Below are 24,304 nucleotides of genomic sequence, written 5' to 3'. Positions count from 1 at the left end.
AAAAGATAATATAGCTTCTTCAACATAAACGTAAGAAAATCCAATTCTTGTAGACGTACTTTCGGCATTTTCACATATTACTATACAATAGTATAACCTTAATCGCGAGCTTCTCTTCAATATATTTGCATGCTTCTCTCATTGCAAGCTACGAACATTAAAACAAAAAAAAAATATACATGCCCATGAGCAAAAATTAACAAAACAATATTATATAGAAGACGAAGAATTGATTAACACTCACTCTGAATTCACAAGATCATTTGCTCTCTGCAAAATTATCATAAGAATATATTAATAAACATTTTACATCAGGGGTTGAATTCTTTTATGAAAAATAGCAAATACAAAGATGTATTTACTAGAATATGTATATTAATACCTTGAGTAATTCAGCTGCTACAATGACGACAGAAGTAGTGCCATCTCCTACTTCTCTATCTTGGAGCTCGGCCAGTTCAACAAGAACCTATAATATAATCATACGTTACAAAAAATGACATATTGAACAGACAAATAGCAAGAAATAAAAAACTACAAAAGACGAAAAAGATAAACTTTTTTTGTCTAACCTTGACAGCTGGATGCTCAACGTCTAACATCTTGAGAATTGTAGCACCATCACTTGTGATGGTTACATCCCCAATATCATCGACCAACATCTGAAACGTGAACTTACATTAGTTACACTCACAAGGTTTGATTTAATCAGAAAATAATAGAAGCATAAAAACAAAACATAATAGAGAAGCAATTACAATTGCCAAAGTACTATAACGAGTTATAAGAAGCGAAACCGGATACTATGTACAATACAAGAGAAAAAGGTTTATTGTTTCCTTTACTTCAACTTAATGTTAATCCATCACTAATTCGTAAGCAAAAGGTTTATGTTTCCTATGCACTGATTTTGTAGTCTGTAGCATAACATTTTATAAACACAAGAGCAACGACAAACGCTACTAAACCGCATTCACAAAACACACTCATACTTTGAAACATGTACGTGAGCTCAGCCTCATCGGTCACATACTATAAAAATCCCGACCGAAACCACAAGATAACAGACTTGCCTATCCTCAAACTTTATCACAAACTATTAACTACATATGCTACCAAAAATTCATCATCTTTTAAATTTTGACAATGTCATCACCATATTGCCATCTACCACATAAAGCAGCAAACTTTATCCCTTAACTTTGGTAGGCAAATAATACTAGTCATGTTAAATTCATAAATCACATATCTTGATTTAGGGTTTGTAAAAACTTTGTGCATACTCAAATCTATCCAATTTTTACAGCACAGACATAATAGATCTACGGTATACAAAACCCTACAAACCTAAATCTGTTATAACCAAGCAACAAATACCTTGTCGAGTCCAACGGGACCAAGTGAAGTCTTGACGATATTCGAAACAGATTGACAAGCAGTAACTGCACCAAAACATTAAGGATCAATTGAGTGATTATCTATCGAGTGAAGAAATTAGGGTTTTAAAAGATGAACACAAACACTTACTGTTTTGGGTGCGAACATCTTGACCAGATTGACGATCTCCGAGAATATCAAGCGGCTGTGAACCAAGCGCCATTGTTGATTGTGACTCTTGAGGGATGTGAAGCTTAGAATGATAGTTTTGGAAGAACCCTGAGTGTGTGAGCCGTTGATGTCTGCTTGTTATGGAGGGTTTTCTATCTCCGGCTTATTTATTAACCGATTGGGTTTTTGAACTGGGCCGAGTTGGACCGTTTCTTTGTTAATCCTAGTTTTATTATTATTTACATATTTATATTTACATAATTTATCTACTTATCTATAAAAGGAGAAGTAAGGATGATGTAAATTTGGGTACTTGTCAATCATAGAGGCATGCCACATAGGATTTGATGATGTCATAAATATATCAATATTATGATGTCATAAATATATCAATTAAAATGTTAAAGATTAATAGATATTGTATTTAGTTTGTAATTTTCGAAATTAAATAATAATAAGTAGATTGGGGGAAATTTGAATTGCATGGGGGAAAGGTTATTGCATTTAATGATTTTGAATATCATCATCACATTTCTCTTCACATTCTCACTTCACCTAAATCTCTCATCTCTCTTCAAATCCCCGAAACTTCTTCTTCTTCATTACTCTCTTCTTTTTTTCTTTCTCTACAGATCTTCATCATCAATAACACACGGAGATGTCAAAATCGGACATGTTTGAAGCTTCTGGATCGACTTGTTCTCTCAGTTTCATCGATGATCTCAATCCGTCGAAAGATATGTGGAACCTAAAGGCTCGAATAATCAGAAAATGGATGCAAATGTTTCGGATGGAACTGATCTTGCTGGATGAGAAGGTATATACTTATTAACTTTCTTTTCCATGACTATTGTTCCGTGATGTATTCTGGGATGAAAGATCCAGGCTTCAAATCATGACTATTGTTCCGTGTTGTAAGATTCGGTTGAAAGATTCAGGCTACAAATCATCTTTGTAAGATTCATTTATTCGAGTTAGGGTTTGGGTACATTATGATATTAGGTTTTTTTAACTTTGTAATGTATTTTGATGTTACGGTTTTTTTCTTACATTTCAGGGTTGTAATGGATTTATGTAACGCCCCAAATTTTCCGTGCTTAACGTCACACCGTTCGTATATGGTATGTTCTGAACAAGCTGAAAGATGTGCAACTTAAGAATAGTTGGAGGACTTTAAGTGTATATCAAAAACTTTAATTGGGATCATTACCATAAATACGATAAATGGGAGGACCTAATTTAATCATCTGAATAGGATGCAACATGAACGAAATTGGAGGGATCCATATGTACATTACCAATCATCCTTCACCCTAAAAACCCTAACTATCTAGTTTTTTTTATGCGGCTGAAATAGAAGCGAGAAAGGCAGGAAAACGATAGGAGGCGACCAGGGTGGTTTTGGGTTCGTTTGATTATCCGAATCGCATGAGAGGTAAACGCTTGTTCCGTCTATTCGTGTTTTGTGTTTCGGTTTACATCGGGTTCTAGGGTATGGTTTCGGTCGGTTTGCGAAGCCATGTGAAGTGACGTGGTGCTCACCTGTGGCTGTGGTGGTTGTGTTTTGTGATGATGGGATTGGGTAGCAATGGTGTGTGGTGGTGTGTAGGTTAGTGGACGAGGATGGCGTGAAGATGAATGAGTATGATAAGAGTAGCGATGTGTGGTGAAGGTGAGCAATGGATGCAGCTGCGGAATGAGAATGGAGATGGTTTGTGGTTGCTACAAGTGTGGTGTTCGGTCGTGCGGGATGATGAGGGGGCTCGGTGGTGATTGAGGAGTGGGTTACGAGGAAGGTGAAGTGTTAGGCTTTATGGTGATTTACGTCTAGCTCCTGTGTGGGTTAAGTGTAGGGTTTGCAAAGATGCTAACTTTATGAGATATACGTTTGCAGATGAGGATGAACTATGGGGCCTAGTTATGAATGTGCTTGTGTGTTTAAATAATTAATTAAGGGTGTGGGTGTGTGTGGTTCGATGCTAGCATCAAAGAAAAAGAAAAGAATAAATATAAGGTTGATGTGGTTGATGGTGATCTAATGTTAGTTGATGCTTGCTGATGTAAATTGTTATCATGTATGGATAGATTAATGTTCGCATGATGGTATAATTCGTGTCGAGTTTACTTATGTAGCTAGTTCCATGCATTTAGGTTTAGGCATCCTATTCAAATAAATGTTTAATCGAATCAATGATGAAATGAAGGAGAATAATAGACATGCATGGGAAAGGATGATGGTTACATATGTTGGGTTGTCTTTGGCTTATGATTTCATACAAGTGGGGAGCACATGGCATGCAAATAATTTATTTAAAAGTGTTGATGGGTGCACATGTGAAGATTGGTTCACATATATGTGTTTAGCGGGTATCATGGGTTTCGTGTGGAGTTAGACGCGGAGATGTTGACGGTTCGGGTTATACTTTCTTTATTTAAATGAACTATAATCACGAGTTTTTCGGTTAAAGGTTTGGTTTGAGATCGCAGTTCGAGACGGTAAGTTTATGGATTGGAAGCTTTGCAATCCGTGAGTTCTTGAGCCCATTCTTTTAAATGTTTTTAAATCTTTCGGGCTAATGTGCATGCTAAACTCGTATGATTATTTTCATGAAGAAAGTTGTGAAGTTCTTTTTACATATTTATAAAATTCATTTTTTTTTCTCAAATGTTTTTTTTAGCATGAATTGTGAGTAGGGTTATATATTTTTATATACCTATTCGTGTGAAGGCAATTGTTGATGAAAATAAATTTATATATGTTTACATATATATAAGAATAAATTTATGTAGATATATTTGATGTGCGTGAAGTGTGTTATATTTTAGATGTATATTTAAGCCCTTTTTACACTTTTAGCCAAGTTTTAAATTTATAAAACACGATATTCACTAACACTAAACACACATATGGGCAAGTGCACCCATCGTGGACGTAGTATAGTGTTGGTAAGATACCGAGGTCGTCCAAGGACACAAGAGCTTTTAATACCGGTTTATCCTCAACGTCTAATCAAATCAAAAAGTGAGAAAAATGTTTTAAACTAAGAAAAATAAAAACTAACTAAATGCTGAAAAATAAAATAAAATAAAAACAGATAGACAAGATGAATCACTTGGATCCGACACGTGTGTTAGTATAACCTTTGATTATTTTCGCACTTTTGCACTTGTTTAAGAGATTATCTTAGTTATTGTAGTAGGCCCCTCTTTTGAAGGCGACGTTACCCTCAACCCAGTAGTTTGAGTCAGCAAGGATACAATCCTAAAGGGTCGGATTATTGAAAGATAATGAATTAAGTTATTAATGCAAATTGTGGTAGGCCCCGCTTTCGGCGGTGACGTTACCCTCGGCTAAGTAGTCTGAGTCAGCAGGGATACAGTCCTAAATAGCCGGGTTATAGTATTAATAGTAGTTAACTTATGAGGGGGTCAAAGAGTTTGGATCCCCGCCATCCAATACCTATGGGCATTGAAGGAGATCCTACTAAATTTGACCCAGGTCCCAAGCAGGACCTCTAAACGCTGAACAAGGGCAAGACCCTTACCAAACCGTTCCCTTAACCCCCGACCAGGTAGCCAACATACCTCCATATAGACCGTGGAGATATGAATGGTGAAAATCTTTTATTTTATATAGGCAGTAAAATAATGCCAAGACACCACGGACAAACGATAAGGAAAGATCACCTTCAACATAAGTAACTAGTTATTAAAGTCATTAATACAAAACCAAATAAAAAGTGCAACAGATTAAAAATAAAAAGTATTATACTAAACACTTGTCTTCACCAAGTGATGTAAGAGACTTAGGCAAACATGGCCTTGATTGTCAAGAACTCTTACGATCAATCTTGGATCCCGAGACGACTCACACACTCTACGATGGACAATGGATGATGGTGGTGGATGATGGTGTTATGGTGGTGGTGGGTGGTGGATGAAGTGTGAGAGAGGTGGTGTGCCAAGGGATGAGATGGAATGAAACCAAGCACCCCTATTTATAGGCTGAACAGAAGGCTGGACACGCCCCCGTGCCCGTCTGACATTCTCTCTCTTCATTAATTGTAATTTGCAATTACAATTAATGCGCCTGCTGTACTTTCACCACGCCCCCGTGCCCGCTGGACACGGCCCCGTGGTGGGCAATGGAAGCTTCTACTGGTTTGTCTTTTCTGCTGCTTCTTGGGCACGGCCCCGTGTTCGCTGGATATGGGGCGTGTTCAGTCTTCTGTTTTCTCTTCTTTGCCTTGGGAGGTGCCGTTGAGGATCCGGGCAGTCTACTTTTATTCCTTTTCTTGTATTTATGCTAGAATTAGTTGTCTTTTTGCTTCTTTTGTAATTTTGAGCTCATTTCATCCTGAAAATACAAAAGGAAGACAAAAACACTCTTTTTCCAACATTAGTACTTAAAAAGGGTTAGTTTTATGCCTTAATTGATGTGATTTATATGTTGCATTTTACACACATCAAATACCCCCACACTTGAACTTTTGCTTGTCCTCAAGCAAAACTCTTTTAAATATGGCTTACACTCCCAAATGGAATAAGTAGAAGAGAAAGTTTTTAGCTTGTCCTAGAGTGTCGGGAATCCAAGGTCTTTGTAAGTTTTATTTTTATTTATTTACAATCCTATTCGTTATGATTTATTTTGAACGTTTCATAAGATAAATTACTTATTTGGGCATAGCATGCCTTATTAAAATTCCATTTATATACAAGTTCGCATACCTCGCGGGGGATCACTCAACACTCGGCCGAAGGTGTAATTTTTAGTGAATCACTCGAGAGCAGCATGGAACTTACGCCTTCCATAGGCTTGCCAAGCAATCAATCCTCCTCCTTTTTAACTTTTTACCTTTGTAAATATCAAGAGGACTTTTAGGGTGAAGGGTTAGGCTTGGGTTAAAGGTGGTTGGTTGGGTTAGTTAGAAAAAAGGACGAAAATCGTAAAAAGCGTCGGTTTTCGTGACATACCTTGTTTTTAGTGACGTTTTATTTTGAAGTATTTCTCCAAACAAGCTTTTATATAGCTTTTGTTTGTTTTTGACTTCATCATTGTTTTTTTTTTTTTTTTCCGAGCTTGTTACGAAAATAAATGGTGAAAAATAAAAAGGGTTTTTGGTGGGTAAAAAGGGTTTTGGGGTAATGAAATGAAAGGTTTAGGTTCAAAGGGGCTATCTAGGGGGATTTTAGGTAGGTGGTAAAAAAAATGAAAAATAATGGTTTAGAAAGAAAAATATGGTTAGTCCTAATGCCTCCATCACTTACTTACTTGGGTTTAAGTTGGTAAGGACCGGGAATGTATCGTCGTGGCAAGTTCTAGAGTTGTAAGAACCAAGCGGCTATTCACACAAGAAACGAAAAATGAGCATTTAGTCTAAATATGTATATTTTTATGCTCAATAAAGGCTCAAAGCTCACTTTTGTGGGAATGGGTTTTTAATGTGATCAAGTATATATAATCGAATTTTTAACTAGACTTGTTATGCCGTTTCGTAATTTTCTTATGTTGGTTCTTGGTTATCACGACGCTATCGGTTGTAAATTTTTAAAAATATAACCTTTTTAGAACTTGTTATTCCCAACTTAAACTAAGACAAGTAAATGATAAAAAAAAATGAAAAGTTTTTGAAAAAAATTTGGGGTGTTTAGCGGTTCCAATAGAGTTTTGTGTAAGGCTTGTATTTAGGATTTGCAAAATTCAAGGTTTTAGCATCCCCCCCACACTTAAATTACACATTGTCCTTACTGTGTCCAAAAATAAGGTTTTTGGTTGATTATAATGTGTAAAAGTAGGTTAAAAAGCAAAGATTTATGTTACTGGCATCCTGGACACGGCCCCGTGGTGACCGGGCACGGCCCCGTGGTGACCGGGCACGGCCCCGTGGTCAGGTGCCAGTAACAAAAATTAAAGAATTAAAACAGAAGGCTGGACACGGGGGCGTGCCCGCTGAACACGGCCCGTGTCCAGTTACCTGAACTGAGTGTTTTTCTGCAGGTGGCTCAGCACGGGGTCGTGTTGGTTGGGCACGGCCCGTGTTGAGCCTTCTGTGATGGAGATTTGTGTCGGGTTGCTCTGTTCTTTGTGCATGGGTCCATTTTTCTCGTTCCCCTTTTTCATCCATTACCACCATGAGTGTGTTTTATTCGCAAAACAACCATCAATCTTAAAAACCATCATAACATTGCAAACATAGAGAGACATTACATAAAGTTAAAGATGAAAGTTCATAAATATTAAACCATGGAGTTCTAGCCCTATGTTTTATTCTAATTTAGCAAAATTTCCAAGAAGCTACTAATCTTGGTTAGATAAGGCTTTTTAGAACTCCTTCTTCCGGGTGTAGTCCTCCTCATATGTCGGCGAGCCACTCCTCTACCTCTCTTGGAAGGAGGAAAGAGGGCTCATTTGCATTAGTTTGAGGAGTTTCAACTTCCGCTGGAATTTCTTGTGGGTGTTCCATGGGAGGTTCTGCGGGAAAGTCTTCCCACCCGGTAGGGTTGTTAATCCCGAGTGCCAAGTTCCAGTCTTGTTGTGGAAGGACTGGTTCCATAGGAGGTGCTACCAGAATGTTTAACCTTTGGTGCAAAAGGTTAATTTCTTGGAAGCTACTTTCAAGTCCCATTGTAAGATCGTTAATACGGTCAATAAGGACCTCCTCTACTGACGTCATTTCGTCGAGAGCTTCCCTCAATGCTATCACATAGTGCACAAGTGTAGCTTCAACGGAGGGCCTTCTTCCCCTTCTGCTGTTTGAGGAATGAACGGATGATGTTTCGCTGTTTTCACTCGCCATTCTACGAAAAATAAACCAAAAGTAGTTTATATGACGAAACAGTTGCTGGACACGGCCCCGTGCTCATTGAGCACGACCCCGTGTTCATCTTTCTGCAGAATTTCGAAGCAAGGAATCTTGGGTTTTTAAGTTATTTTCTGAATTTATGTAGACTTTTTGGCAATAAATAACTTTAAACAATGTTACACAACATGTTTTCACCAAGATTCCATGATCAAAACTCATTGTTTCCTACCACAAAGGTTGAAGAATTCAAACTTTTCATGGTAGTTCTTGAAGAAAGATGAAAAGAAGGAAATGTCTAGAAGAGGAAAGGACAAGATGGGTTGTTGGAACCTTCTTTTAGACTTACCTAGGATTGTTTGAGAGAAGATTCCTTCAAATCTCTGTCCCAAGTTGGTCCAAATGTGCAGGATTTTTGGCTGCATTTATAGAAAACGACAGCCTTCTGGACACGGCCCCGTGTCCGCTGGACACGGCCCCGTGTGCAGATGAAATTCTGACACAGTTTGTCCGTATTCTGATGTTCTGATCAGAAGGGAATCTTTTGGTGGACACGGGGGCATGTTGGCCGGGCACGGCCCCGTGTTGAAAAGCTGTTTTATGAAGTTTGTCGCTACTAAGGAGTTTATTTATATCGGGTGGTTCTTGATTTGTTGGAACAACCCCAAAGTGCCTAAGATACCTTAATTGTCCTATACTAAGGCGAGAACGCAAGAGGTTATCGGTGAGGGTAATTCCTATTTTCATTCTAGGTGGACAAGTCCAACCCTTTTCCGGGCTCTCGTTAAAGAAGGTGTATGCCGAATCGCTCAGGTCTATGTATGCACCGAACGAAGTCGATGGGGAGTCCTTCACGGCACAATCGACACAGGGACGACTATCGTCCACGTCTTTTCTAGGTATGAAGGTATTTTCGGGAGCAACGAGGTTGTCGGAATGCGGTTCCAACATTTCCTCATGGTTATCTTCTTGGGATGGATCTATAAAATCCTTCCTAAGTTCTTTTGACCAATTGAGAATTAGCTCTTCTAGTTGAAATAACTCGTCAAGGAGCATTTCTCCTAGAATATCTGGCTGGGCGCATTCGAGGGAGAGATAGTGCTTATTTTTACTTTCGCCCCTCTTAAGGTTACAAGGAATCGGTGGGTCTATATAGTGGGGCCTATAATTGAGAAAATAACATTTTAATTCCTCATGTTCGCCTCCACATAATCGACACCACATACCATAAGAGTGCCGAAAGTAAAAAGAATTACTATCACTCATGTTTGTGTCATAAATTACCAACTGCCGGGATCTAACGGTTCTGTATTCAGTAAGAGAATCTAGGGCACGGGGGCGTGTTGAGTGGACACGGCCCCGTGTTCAGCTTACTGTCTGACTTAAAACAGGATTGCCAGTTCCAATGATTGAGCACGGGGGCGTGTTCAGCAGGCACGGCCCCGTGCTAAGCTCTGCAGAAGCTGAAAATCTAAAAAAAAAAAAAATCCTAAAAATTAAAGAAAATAAAAGTATGATTAGGCCGTTGATTTCTAACTTTCTTAAAATCCTTGTGTCCCCGGCAACGGCGCCAAAAACTTGATGTGCGTGAAGTGTGTTATATTTTAGATGTATATTTAAGCCCTTTTTACACTTTTAGCCAAGTTTTAAATTTATAAAACACGATATTCACTAACACTAAACACACATATGGGCAAGTGCACCCATCGTGGACGTAGTATAGTGTTGGTAAGATACCGAGGTCGTCCAAGGACACAAGAGCTTTTAATACCGGTTTATCCTCAACGTCTAATCAAATCAAAAAGTGAGAAAAATGTTTTAAACTAAGAAAAATAAAAACTAACTAAATGCTGAAAAATAAAATAAAATAAAAACAGATAGACAAGATGAATCACTTGGATCCGACACGTGTGTTAGTATAACCTTTGATTATTTTCGCACTTTTGCACTTGTTTAAGAGATTATCTTAGTTATTGTAGTAGGCCCCTCTTTTGAAGGCGACGTTACCCTCAACCCAGTAGTTTGAGTCAGCAAGGATACAATCCTAAAGGGTCGGATTATTGAAAGATAATGAATTAAGTTATTAATGCAAATTGTGGTAGGCCCCGCTTTCGGCGGTGACGTTACCCTCGGCTAAGTAGTCTGAGTCAGCAGGGATACAGTCCTAAATAGCCGGGTTATAGTATTAATAGTAGTTAACTTATGAGGGGGTCAAAGAGTTTGGATCCCCGCCATCCAATACCTATGGGCATTGAAGGAGATCCTACTAAATTTGACCCAGGTCCCAAGCAGGACCTCTAAACGCTGAACAAGGGCAAGACCCTTACCAAACCGTTCCCTTAACCCCCGACCAGGTAGCCAACATACCTCCATATAGACCGTGGAGATATGAATGGTGAAAATCTTTTATTTTATATAGACAGTAAAATAATGCCAAGACACCACGGACAAACGATAAGGAAAGATCACCTTCAACATAAGTAACTAGTTATTAAAGTCATTAATACAAAACCAAATAAAAAGTGCAAAAGATTAAAAATAAAAAGTATTATACTAAACACTTGTCTTCACCAAGTGATGTAAGAGACTTAGGCAAACATGGCCTTGATTGTCAAGAACTCTTACGATCAATCTTGGATCCCGAGACGACTCACACACTCTACGATGGACAATGGATGATGGTGGTGGATGATGGTGTTATGGTGGTGGTGGGTGGTGGATGAAGTGTGAGAGAGGTGGTGTGCCAAGGGATGAGATGGAATGAAACCAAGCACCCCTATTTATAGGCTGAACAGAAGGCTGGGCACGGCCCCGTGTCCGCTGGACACGCCCCCGTGCCCGTCTGACATTCTCTCTCTTCATTAATTGTAATTCGCAATTACAATTAATGCGCCTGCTGTACTTTCACCACGCCCCCGTGCCCGCTGGACACGGCCCCGTGGTGGGCAATGGAAGCTTCTACTGGTTTGTCTTTTCTACTGCTTCTTGGGCACGGCCCCGTGTTCGCTGGACACGAGGCGTGTTCAGTCTTCTGTTTTCTCTTCTTTGCCTTGGGAGGTGCCGTTGAGGATCCGGACAGTCTACTTTTATTCCTTTTCTTGTATTTATGCTAGAATTAGTTGTCTTTTTGCTTCTTTTGTGATTTTGAGCTCATTTCATCCTGAAAATACAAAAGGAAGACAAAAACACTCTTTTTCCAACATTAGTACTTAAAAAGGGTTAGTTTTATGCCTTAATTGATGTGATTTATATGTTGCATTTTACACACATCAATATTGTTAATACTCTAGTTTATGAGGGAATATACATATTTATGAGGTGTGTAGGTAGAAAGGTATATGTATGATGGTTGAAGTATATATATACGCACGTATGTATTTAAGTGTAAGTTTATGATGCATTTTATTTAATATCTTAAAGTTTAAGGGCTTATAGGCATGCTTGATTGTAACACCCCAAAATCAGGTCTGGTAATCAAACTTTGCTAATAGTGATGAACGGGTAAAATACCGTTAATGGTAAAATTAACCCCATGAATATTAGAACTTAAACAAATAATCCTAATATTAAAAAAAGGAGAATAAATGTTTTGAGAAAAACAAAGTTATAAGGAGCCCGGGTTAACGGGACTTAAAATAAACGGGTTATAACTCCCGGAACCCACTAAGTTATCTAGGAATAATCAACCTGGTTAGTTATTTCTTTTAAGAAAATATATAAGCATGAACTTGTAAGCCTTTTAAATAACGTTTGAAACTAAAGGGACCAAAAGGGGGCAAAGATGAAAGATTGTTTTTTATTAAAATAAATAAACACCAAAACACACACTTGAGTGTGTGTTTGGTCGTACATCATCAGGAGCACAAGAAGGGTTCCTTCAAAACCCTAAAACCCAAAAATTCAACAAAATCAAAGGGAAATAGAGCTAGAGGATTAGGGCTTTAACTAAATTCGTGATCACCCCAGTAAAGGGATCATAAGGTATGCTTAATTTCATTGTTTGATTTCATCTTGAATTCTTGATAATAATTGAAGTCGAAAATTGGGTCTGCATGATTGATGTTCGAATGAAATTAGGAATGAAATCATGACTAGGAGTAAACCCTAGTCAATATCTTGTTGAATTGATGTTCAAATTATGAGATTCATGATCATCCACTCATGGGTTAAATGGGTCTTGTAGAAATAGGATGAACACTAGAATTAAAATTGTCAAACTAGTGTTATTTGAGCTCTATGAAGCAAGCTTAGAATGTTAATGAATAAAATTAGACATATGAACTTAAGGAGGATGTTAAAAGTGGTTAAATAACTAGTCTTGAAACTAGACAATAATTTTATAAAACGATGCACATAAGGTGTTTGTTAGAATGCCTAAGAGAAAGCTAAAATGTTAAGTTTCAAATAAAAACGCATATTCGAATAACATAGTGAAATATGTGTTATATGTCATGAATGGAGTTCTAAACAAATCGTTGATTGAACTCTATAGACAAAGGAATCGAGTCTTTAAGCGGACAAACCGGAGTGGACACGCGCTTGAAGGGAATGCTTTAAAGGTACGCGGCTTATCATCTCGTTACATTTATGTAGACAGGCTTAGTTTAAATATGTGTAATGTATATAGTAGCGAAAATGGTTGTGTTGCTATGTCATTGAAGTGATGGGATTCACTCGACAACCAAATGGGTCAAATTATTAGTTAAAAATAAAAGTGATCGAAATGAAGACACCATTTGGTAAAAGTTATAATGGGTCGAACAATTTAAAAATATTGTTTTTAAGTAATAAGAACCATGGCGCGAACCGGAATAGGTTCAAGGGGCATTATGGTATTAATCTACCACCATACGTTGACAAATGGTCATGTCGACTAAACGGGTCAAATAGTGTGCAAATACCATTTGACAATAATAACTAACGACTACTTGTTGAGTTTTTTGTATAACAGGAAATAACATGTATTTGCGTTGCTTTAACTAGAAAATTTTAAAGCAAAAAGTATGTATACGGGTCGATGCTATGACTCGAGCCAGGTACGCATATTTAGAGTTCTAGTAGAAGTGATATTTTGGTCAAAATTATAGCGAAAGTCCTTTGTCGTAAAATGAGGGACTAAAATTGACCAAAAGGCCCTTATTAGATAAACCGGGTAAACGACCCTTAGAGGTTGTTTAGGAACTTGTGTTGTGATTATGTAGCCCTTAGACACGTATATGAGTCTTAGGCCAAAACCTTTTGTGAGTTAAACGCCCTAAAGGGGTCATTAGCGTAAAGTAACTAAACGAAGGGTAGATTGGGATTTCGGGTTTTCTTAAGTTAAATCCACCGCAAAAATAGTTGTGGTGGAAAATAAGTAGACACTTAAATTTGGAAATATAAGGCGTGAAAAGAGAAAAGCGGATTTGATACTTAAATGCGTAAAAACCTGTCGCACCCCCAAAATCCCACACGCGGAGTACCACCGCTTGGAGGCGTGACGTGACCAGGATCAAGCCATCAATCATATTGAACATAGCATAATATAAATAAGATAGTTCGTAAAACCCAATTCAATATAATTGATGTTCTAAACCAAACATAGTATCAATAGCGGAAGCATAATAATGTAAACCCAAAGTAAATCATAAGTTCGAATATTCGAAACGTTAAACATAGTGTTCATGATCTGTGCTCCAGAACGACCCGCTCCTCCTTGTGCAAGCTCCATATGATACCTAAGGTCCTGCAAGGCATGCAGCAGAGAGTCAACAACTAGTTGAGCGAGTTCACAGAAAATAAGTTCGTAATAGTAATGAGTATGTTCATCTAGTTGGGGGCTTCCCATGCATGTATGTACTAATGGTGGGGGTTTCCCATTGCCTTGTATATAAATATTAATAGTGGGGGATTCCCACGTTTATCTTTACTAATGGGGTTTCCCATTATGGTACTTACTAGACTATTTGCAACCATGTGTTCTTCTTAAACCGAGAACAGGAATACGTACAAGGTCACGTAGGATTTACGTGAGTGCCCTTCCCCGAGGACAGTGGTACGTGTGGGGTTTACGTAGGATTTACGTAAGTGTCCTTCCGACCCGGAAGACAGTAGTAGGTATTAGTTTACGTAGGTTTTACGTAAGTGTCCTCCCGACCCGGGAGACAATGGTAGATACTAGTTTACGTGGGTTTTACGTAAGTGTCCTGACTATCCTGAGGACGATGGTCTATAGTCTAGCAATAGCGTAAGTACGAGTAATCATCCATTTCAAATAATCCAACCCAATTCCCAACCCGGGAATCCCATGCCTTGGCTGTGTGAACTCACCTTGGTTTGCTCGGTATGCTAAGTATGTGTTCAAAGTAAATCAATCACGTCCTAGAGTATGCATGTACACAATCAGTTTGAATTCATACAGTTCACGTATAAGCATAATCAATGATCATCAAGTAGTACACATCACTAATCAACATCACACAAGTCATGCATAGTGTTTAACATCAGTTAGTTAACTCAGTCAACACTTAACAGAATTAAATCAGTTTACTGTGCAGGTTATCCAAGTTGGCGAAACAGAAGTTGGTGAATCACATACTTGGCGAAACACATGTTTGATGAAACACTTGTGTTTCGTCAACTACCCTTTGGCGAAATAGGGGTTCTATTTCGTTAAAGACCTTTGGCGAAATACATTTTCTAATTCGTCGACATCCTTGGCGAAACACATTCTGTTTCGCCAAGACTTCCAATTCGTCAAACATTCACATTCGTTAAGCAGCAGTTACGTCAACATGTCAGTTACCGAAAATCATGCAGTCAATTACAGAACTTATCACAGAAACCCTAATCATGGTTAATAGCCGTCATCATCATCATCATCATACAGTAAATCATATAACACAGAAAATCATCATCAAATCAATACACGAATTCATTGATACTACTAGGGCTAATACATGCATTCATTTAGCAATCGTTTGAGACCTAACTGGTGGCATCGCAACTGTATTTATCAAACCGCAATCATCAGTTGGGTTTAGTCTAGAATATCAAGCCCTATGTATCAACCGATCAATCCGTTCAACAATCTAATCTTAGCATAAAATCCGTAATCTATAAGTCTATATCATAACAACAACAATTTATCAATAAATCATGAGCATAAGCACTACATCAGAAATCAGTTTACAACAATTCCAAACCATCAATCAATACGAGTAGAAAATACTAACCGCGACAAAGGAATGTTAACAAGGTTGAATTGGGACCTCAGGAACACAAGTTTGCCGTCACACACACACACAGGAGTTCTAGGGTTTTCTGTTTTGCCAAAGTTGTGAAACAGGAGGTCGTTCCACGTTTTAAACACATACAGACGATTTGGGCCCGTAATGGGCTTTGGCGAATTAGATGGGCCGGCGAAACAAGCTTTGTTTCGTTAAGAGTGGGCTGGCGAAACAGGATTGGCGAAACAGGTTTCCTGTTTCGTCGAATGGTTCTTGGCGAATCAAAATTCTGATTCATTGAGATGTTTGTTGGTGAAACGCTCTAAGTGTTTTACAATAATCCATGTTATTCTCATAACAATAAGCCACATATGTGCACAATCATAACACGTTTCAATAAAACATAGCATGCATGATTACCAGTCAATCAGTCAAACAACTACACAGTCAAAGTTAACGGTCAAGGTCAACGTGCGTTTAAATTCGAAAGGTCGAGTTGTCACATTATCCCCAACTTGAAAGAAATTTCGTCCCGAAATTTGGTACGTACTTACTAGGAAGCTAGACAGGTTGCATCGTTCACTGGTTTTCCTGGGGTGTCACATCCTCCCCCCGTTGATCTGGAATTTCGTCCCGAAATTCCGTGGTAGTAGCTTCAGCCTCAGCAGTGGTTGCATTGGTTCCGAATAACTGGGGATACTTTTCTGTCATCTGGTCTTCGCGTTCCCAGGTGTACTCTGGGCCACGACGGGAGTTCCAACGAACTCGAACAAGAGGGATTCTCTTGCTTTTGAGGACCTTAACATCCCGGTCCGTGATTTCAACTGGCTCCTCGACGAACTGCAACCGCTCGTCGATAGTGAGTTCCTTAAAAGGAACTATGAGGGTCTCATCTGACAGGCACTTCTTCAGATTCGACACGTGAAATACATTGTGAACTGCACCAAGTTCAGCTGGTAGGTTTAGCTTGTAGGCCACTTTGCCTATTTTCTCAATGATCTCGAACGGTCCGACATATCGTGGATTTAATTTGCCCCGTTTGCCAAAACGAACCACACCCTTCCAGGGTGAGACTTTTAATAAAACCCGGTCCCCGACCTGAAATTCCAATGGCTTTCTACGCTTATCCGCGTAGGCTTTCTGACGGTCGCGTGCTGCCGCCATGCGTTGTCGTATCTGTGCAATCTTTTCTGTGGCGTCCACTACAATCTCTGGACCCGTGATCTGACTATCCCCTACTTCTGCCCAACAGAGAGGTGACCGGCATTTACGTCCGTACAATGCCTCGAATGGAGCGGCTTGTATGCTGGTGTGATAACTGTTATTGTATGAAAACTCTACCAAAGGGAGATGCTTTTCCCAGCCATTGCCGAAATCGATAACGCATGCCCTAAGCATGTCTTCAAGAGTTTGGATCGTCCGCTCAGACTGCCCATCCGTCTGAGGGTGATACGCTGTGCTCATGTCTAACCGTGAGCCGAAAGATTTATGCATCGCTTGCCATAGTTCTGACGTGAATCGTGCATCGCGATCCGAAATGATGGATGTGGGCACCCCGTGCCTCGAAACAACTTCTTTACGATAGACGTCTGCGAGAGTGGAGAACTTATCCGTTTCCTTTATAGCCAGAAAGTGTGCAGACTTGGTGAGTCGATCCACGATCACCCATATGGTATCATTCCCCCGCTGGGATCTAGGTAAGCCCGTAACGAAATCCATGGAAATTTCTTCCCATTTCCATTGCGGTATCTTGGGTTGCTGAAGTAGGCCCGCTGGTTTCTGATACTCCACTTTGACCTTTGCACAAGTCAAACACTTGCTAACGTAAGTAGCGATGTGGGCCTTCATACTAGGCCACCAATATGTTGTTCTGATGTCGTGGTACATTTTATCCGACCCTGGATGTACCGAGTAGCGAGACTTGTGAGCTTCGTCCATTACCAGCTCTCGTAAACCGCCAAAAAGTGGGACCCAAACACGCCCCGTTACATAGTAGGCGCCGTCTTCCTTTTGTTCCATTCGTTGCCTTGAGCCGCGTAAGGCTTCAGCCTTGACGTTTTCGGGTTTTAAAGCTTCTATCTGAGCAGTTCGTATCTGTGCAGGAAGACTGGACTGAATAGCGAGCTGCAAAGCTCGTACGCGTCTAGGTAAAGTGTCTTTCCGACTGAGAGCGTCAGCCACAACATTGGCTTTGCCTGGATGGTACTTGATGGCGCATCCGTAATCGTTGAGTAGTTCAACCCATCGTCGCTGACGCATGTTCAATTCCTTCTGCCTGAAGATATGCTCGAGACTCCTGTGATCGGTGTAAATTGTGCACTTGGTACCGTACAGGTAGTGTCGCCATATCCTAAGTGCAAAAACAACAACTCCCAGCTTTAAATCGTGCGTCGTGTAGTTCCGTTCATGAATCTTAAGTTGGCGTGAAGCGTAAGCAATAACCTTGTCGCTCTGCATTAACACACATCCAAGACCCTGAATGGATGCATCACAATAAACCACGAAGTCGTCTGTGCCCTCTGGCAAAGAGAGGATAGGTGCGCTGCAAAGTCTATCCTTTAGGTGCTGAAAAGCAGTTTCCTGCGTGTTGCCCCAACGGTAGGTGACACCCTTCTGTGTCAGTAGTGTAAGCGGCTGAGCAATCTTTGAAAAGTCTTTAATAAATCGTCTGTAGTAACCCGCCAAACCCAAGAATTGGCGTATTTCCGTTGGTGTACGCGGTGCAGGCCAGTTCTTGATCGAATCTACCTTGGATGGATCGACATGAATCCCATCCCTGTTCACCACATGGCCTAAGAAGTGGACTTCACGAAGCCAGAAGTCGCATTTGGAAAACTTGGCGTACAATTGTTCCTTTCGAAGAAGTTCCAAGATCAATCGCAGATGATGTTCGTGCTCCTCCTGACTCTTGGAGTAAATCAGTATGTCATCGATGAAGACAATCACAAACTTGTCTAAGTACGGCTTGCACACCCTGTTCATCAGGTCCATAAATACGGCAGGCGCGTTCGTTAGCCCGAATGGCATGACTAGAAACTCGTAGTGACCGTAGCGAGTTCTGAAAGCGGTTTTGGAGACGTCCTCATCCCGGACTCTCAGCTGATGATAACCTGACCTCAGGTCTATCTTCGAATAGTAGCACGACCCTTGCAACTGGTCGAATAAATCATCTATGCGTGGAAGAGGATAACGGTTCTTCCCCGTCACCTTGTTAAGTTCCCTGTAGTCTATACACATCCTGAAGGTACCGTCCTTCTTTTTCACAAATAGTACTGGAGCTCCCCATGGCGAAGAGCTTGGACGAATGAAGCCCTTTTCCAAGAGCTCTTGTAGCTGCTTTGACAGTTCCTCCCATTCTGTTGGAGCTAGACGATATGGTGCGCGAGCTATGGGTGCTGCTCCTGGAGCGAGCTCGATTTGAAATTCGACTTGACGGTGAGGCGGTAAGCCAGGTAAGTCTTCAGGAAACACCTGAGGGTAGTCGCGTACAACTGGAATATCCTCCAGTTTCTTTTCCTTCACTGATGCATCTGAAACGAGTGCCAAGATTGCGGTGTGACCCTTCCGCAACATTTCTGAGCCTTCAAGAAAGAGATGATGCCAACCACAGCACCACTCTTGTCGCCTTGAACTTCGAGAGGTTCTTATCCAGAACGAGGAATGCGAACAATCTTTTCTCTGCATAGGATTTCTGCTTGCTGTTGCTGCTGGCGATTCTGATTTGCAGGCCGTGGGCTCCTGAATCCTTAGCTTCATGGCCCATCTTGAGACACCTCTGGCAACGTCCCTCGTTGCACTAACCACTGTGGTGTCTGTTGCATTTGTTACACAGTGGGTGAATTCCCTGATATCCACCCTGTCCCTAATCACCAGAAGTTGGCTGACTCGGCTCTGGTGATTACTATTCTTGCGCTGCTGCTGTGCTTGAGACTGAACGGTAGCGGAACCCTTGCTGGAATACCCATCCCATTTCCGCTTGTTGTCACTAGTAGTAGCGGGAGTAGCAGAAGTGATAGTTGTAGTAATAGCGCTGATACAACTAGGCAGCCTGTTCCGTTCCACTGCCTGATCCGTGAGGCGGTGAGCAAGACACTGAATGTCTTGGTTATTGTCGAGGTTAGCCGATGCAGCATGGTTCTAAATCTCTGAGGCTAGACCCTTGAGGTACAATTCGATACGCTTGCTTGGAGGGTCCACCATGGTTGGACACAAGATGGCCAGTTCGTTTGACCGTTTCGTATGAGCTTCTATTTCTGACCCCGTCATTTTCAAATGGTAAAGCTCCACTTCCAACTTGTGGATGTCATCTCGCGTGCAGTATTCCCTTTTAATGCGTTCTTTGAATTCGTTCCAGGGGGTGGCGTTAGCAGCTGCCAACCCGAGTATTTGTACTTGCGCGTTCCACCAGGTTAGCGCGATTCCTTCCAAAGTACCAGTGGCGTACTTGACCCTGCGAGCCTCAGGGCATTCACACATCTCGAATACTGACTCGAGCTCCTCAAACCAATGGAGTAGTCCCACTGCTCCTTCTGTGCCACTGTATGTGCTTGGACGACAGTCCATGAAGTTCTTGAATGTGTAGACAGGTTGCTGTGCGTTCTGACCCGTTACGCGAGAAAGATAGGTCAAGGTTAAGCGCGAGAGTTGGGTCACGAGAGTAGGATCTAACATCCTAGGATAGGTTTGGAATAGCAGGTTATACCTCCTGCTTGTGCGGCTGCAAGCGCCGCAGCAACTTGTTCGTTAATGAGAGCTGTCAACTGGGCTTGAGTCATGTTAACATGTCCAGACATGATCGAGTAGTAAAAGTAGCGTACGTGAGAATGGTTCGCGAGTAGTGCGATGACAGAAAAGTGTAAGCACGTAAGTGTTCTCATGTAATAAAGTCATGTGTATCTAAGCGTAATACGAGCAAAGTTCTATATAGTTCTAGCATGCAGGTAATAAACATAAACCATATTACCTAGAATGTCGAGTCTTGCACGTGGAGCGAAGCGTCGTTGTGGATTGTTGAGAGCACTGTTCTGGTTATAGTCTGGTTTTAATAAAAATGTTTTCCCATATTAAAACCGAGTTCTCTATAACCAATGGCTCTGATACCAATCTGTCACACCCCCAAAATCCCACACGCGGAGTACCACCGCTTGGAGGCGTGACGTGACCAGGATCAAGCCATCAATCGTATTGAACATAGCATAATATAAATAAGATAGTTCGTAAAACCCAATTCAATATAATTGATGTTCTAAACCAAACATAGTATCAATAGCGGAAGCATAATAATGTAAACCCAAAGTAAATCATAAGTTCGAATATTCGAAATGTTAAACATAGTGTTCATGATCTGTGCTCCACAACGACCCGCTCCTCCTTGTGCAAGCTCCATATGATACCTAAGGTCCTGCAAGGCATGCAGCAGAGAGTCAACAACTAGTTGAGCGAGTTCACAGAAAATAAGTTCGTAATAGGAATGAGTATGTTCATCTAGTTGGGGGCTTCCCATGCATGTATGTACTAATGGTGGGGGTTTCCCATTGCATTGTATATAAATATTAATAGTGGGGGATTCCCACGTTTATCTTTACTAATGGGGTTTCCCATTATGGTACTTACTAGACTATTTGCAACCATGTGTTCTTCTTAAACCGAGAACAGGAATACGTACAAGGTCACGTAGGATTTACGTGAGTGCCCTTCCCCGAGGACAGTGGTACGTGTGGGGTTTACGTAGGATTTACGTAAGTGTCCTTCCGACCCGGAAGACAGTAGTAGGTATTAGTTTACGTAGGTTTTACGTAAGTGTCCTCCCGACCCGGGAGACAATGGTAGATACTAGTTTACGTAGGTTTTACGTAAGTGTCCTGACTATCCTGAGGACGATGGTCTATAGTCTAGCAATAGCGTAAGTACGAGTAATCATCCATGTCAAATAATCCAACCCAATTCCCAACCCGGGAATCCCATGCCTTGGCTGTGTGAACTCACCTTGGTTTGCTCGGTATGCTAAGTATGTGCTCAAAGTAAATCAATCACGTCCTAGAGTATGCATGTACACAATCAGTTTGAATTCATACAGTTCACGTATAAGCATAATCAATGATCATCAAGTAGTACACATCACTAATCAACATCACACAAGTCATGCATAGTGTTTAACATCAGTTAGTTAACTCAGTCAACACTTAACAGAATTAAATCAGTTTACTGTGCAGGTTATCCAAGTTGGCGAAACAGAAGTTGGCGAATCACATACTTGGCGAAACACATGTTTGACGAAACACTTGTGTTTCGTCAACTACCCTTTGGCGAAATAGGGGTTCTATTTCGTTAAAGACCTTTGGCGAAATACATTTTCTAATTCGTCGACATCCTTGGCGAAACACATTCTGTTTCGCCAAGACTTCCAATTCGTCAAACATTCACATTCGTTAAGCAGCAGTTACGTCAACATGTCAGTTACCGAAAATCATGCAGTCAATTACAGAACTTATCACAGAAACCCTAATCATGGTTAATAGCCGTCATCATCATCATCATCATACAGTAAATCATATAACACAGAAAATCATCATCAAATCAATACACGAATTCATTGATACTACTAGGGCTAATACATGCATTCATTTAGCAATCGTTTGAGACCTAACTGGTGGCATCGCAACTGTATTTATCAAACCGCAATCATCAGTTGGGTTTAGTCTAGAATATCAAGCCCTATGTATCAACCGATCAATCCGTTCAACAATCTAATCTTAGCATAAAATCCGTAATCTATAAGTCTATATCATAACAACAACAATTTATCAATAAATCATGAGCATAAGCACTACATCAGAAATCAGTTTACAACAATTCCAAACCATCAATCAATACGAGTAGAAAATACTAACCGCGACAAAGGAATGTTAACAAGGTTGAATTGGGACCTCAGGAACACAAGTTTGCCGTCACACACACACACAGGAGTTCTAGGGTTTTCTGTTTTGCCAAAGTTGTGAAACAGGAGGTCGTTCCACGTTTTAAACACATACAGACGATTTGGGCCCGTAATGGGCTTTGGCGAATTAGATGGGCCGGCGAAACAAGCTTTGTTTCGTTAAGAGTGGGCTGGCGAAACAGGATTGGCGAAACAGGTTTCCTGTTTCGTCGAATGGTTCTTGGCGAATCAAAATTCTGATTCGTTGAGATGTTTGTTGGTGAAACGCTCTAAGTGTTTTACAATAATCCATGTTATTCTCATAACAATAAGCCACATATGTGCACAATCATAACACGTTTCAATAAAACATAGCATGCATGATTACCAGTCAATCAGTCAAACAACTACACAGTCAAAGTTAACGGTCAAGGTCAACGTGCATTTAAAGTCGAAAGGTCGAGTTGTCACAAAACCCCCAAACGGGTCAAAATGAATTACGCGCGTAGCTTGGGTGTTTGCCACGTAATTCACAAAACTTATGTATCCAAGATAGATATTTTTAGTTAAATACCTTGGTCTAAGAATTTTGATTAGCTAGAATCAAGTTTGGGAGGTCGTAAATACAAACGGGTCAAATGTTAATTTTGAACAATAAGCCGAATACTTAGAAATCCAGAATTTTATTAGTTTGAATGTTGGATTTTAACTCCATAAGGTGGAGAATCAAATTACAATTGCGTAGGAAGAAACGCTATGTCAAACGGACGAGCGGATTGAAAGATACGAAAGGTTTCGTGTAAAAAAAACGGCAAAATGGGAGTTCTGATACAGGGGCCACCGTAAGTTACGGTGGAGTTGAAAGCATTACGGCAGCTGCCTACTGATCTACGGTAGGGGCATGTTATACCAGGGGCCACCGTAACTTACGGTGCCCACCGTAAGTTACGGTGGAGGCCAGTTTCAAATCCTTGTTTTTGGGATCAAGATACCCATGTTGGAATTTCTCGATTTCCTTATTTAATTCGATTATTCGACCCAATCACCCTTGTTGTACTAGTTATTTAATTATCAAAACTAACTTTTAAGTTGGTTTTGATCTCAGGTGAATGTCAAGAGTCCCGGATGAAGATCAAGCATCGAGCAAGAACCGAACACGCGTTAAATGAAGCTTCCGCAAGTTGTTTCGTCGTTATTCTAAAACGATGAATTAAATTACATTATGTTGTTTTGCTTTCAAGTTTAGTAAAGTTTTAATAAACCCGTAATTGAGCATGAATGTTTAAATATTAATACTCAGTAATTTGCGATTATTTACAGAAATCACTAAATAAAATTTATGGTTGTTACAAGTTGGTATCAGAGCCCCGGTTTAAGGGATTCAAGTATGGTGTGGAATCAACTTGTTGTTTTACAGGTACTGAGAAATCAACTTTAGTGGTGATTAATCCTTACTCTGTTTTTCAACGACGAACAAACGATCAGTATCAACTATTTTGAGCTGAACTATTTACGTCAAAATGATTGTTAAATCAAATTTGACTGTCCAAGCTCTGATACCAATTGTTGGATCTGAGTTTCTTTTTGATTGTATTTTGTGTTTGAAGTTAAGATGAAAATGGATGAGTTGTGCAGCGGAATTAAAATGAAAACAAACTTTGCATACAATCAAATGAGAGTAATACTTTAATCAAACATCTTTTACACAAAGAACTGAATGATTGAATTTAATTTCAACAACGATTACAAAGATAGATGTATGAATGAAAACTCCCCCTCAGCCCCAGCTCAGTAGTTTGTTCGTGCAAAGAAGACGAATGATATGAAGAGCT

The 24,304-nt window shown here is 40.2% G+C and overlaps 1 long non-coding RNA gene and 1 pseudogene across 1 annotated transcript; one reads left to right on the top strand and one right to left on the bottom strand.

Moving 5' to 3' along the window:
- Positions 1 to 222: 222 nt before the first annotated feature.
- LOC110933217 lies at positions 223 to 1,611 on the bottom strand (annotated as a pseudogene).
- A 10,630-nt stretch (positions 1,612 to 12,241) lies between these two features.
- LOC110934550 lies at positions 12,242 to 23,793 on the top strand. Its single transcript, XR_002588428.1, has 3 exons — positions 12,242 to 12,329; positions 12,841 to 12,907; positions 23,578 to 23,793. It is a non-coding gene; the product is annotated as an uncharacterized LOC110934550 (long non-coding RNA).
- The last annotated feature ends 511 nt before the right edge of the window (positions 23,794 to 24,304 follow it).

This window comes from Helianthus annuus, chromosome 4, assembly GCF_002127325.2.
Source record: "Helianthus annuus cultivar XRQ/B chromosome 4, HanXRQr2.0-SUNRISE, whole genome shotgun sequence".
NCBI classification, from domain to species: domain Eukaryota; kingdom Viridiplantae; phylum Streptophyta; class Magnoliopsida; order Asterales; family Asteraceae; genus Helianthus; species Helianthus annuus.
Note: the sequence above shows the minus strand (reverse complement) of the source record. Positions and strands in the feature narration are given on the sequence as shown.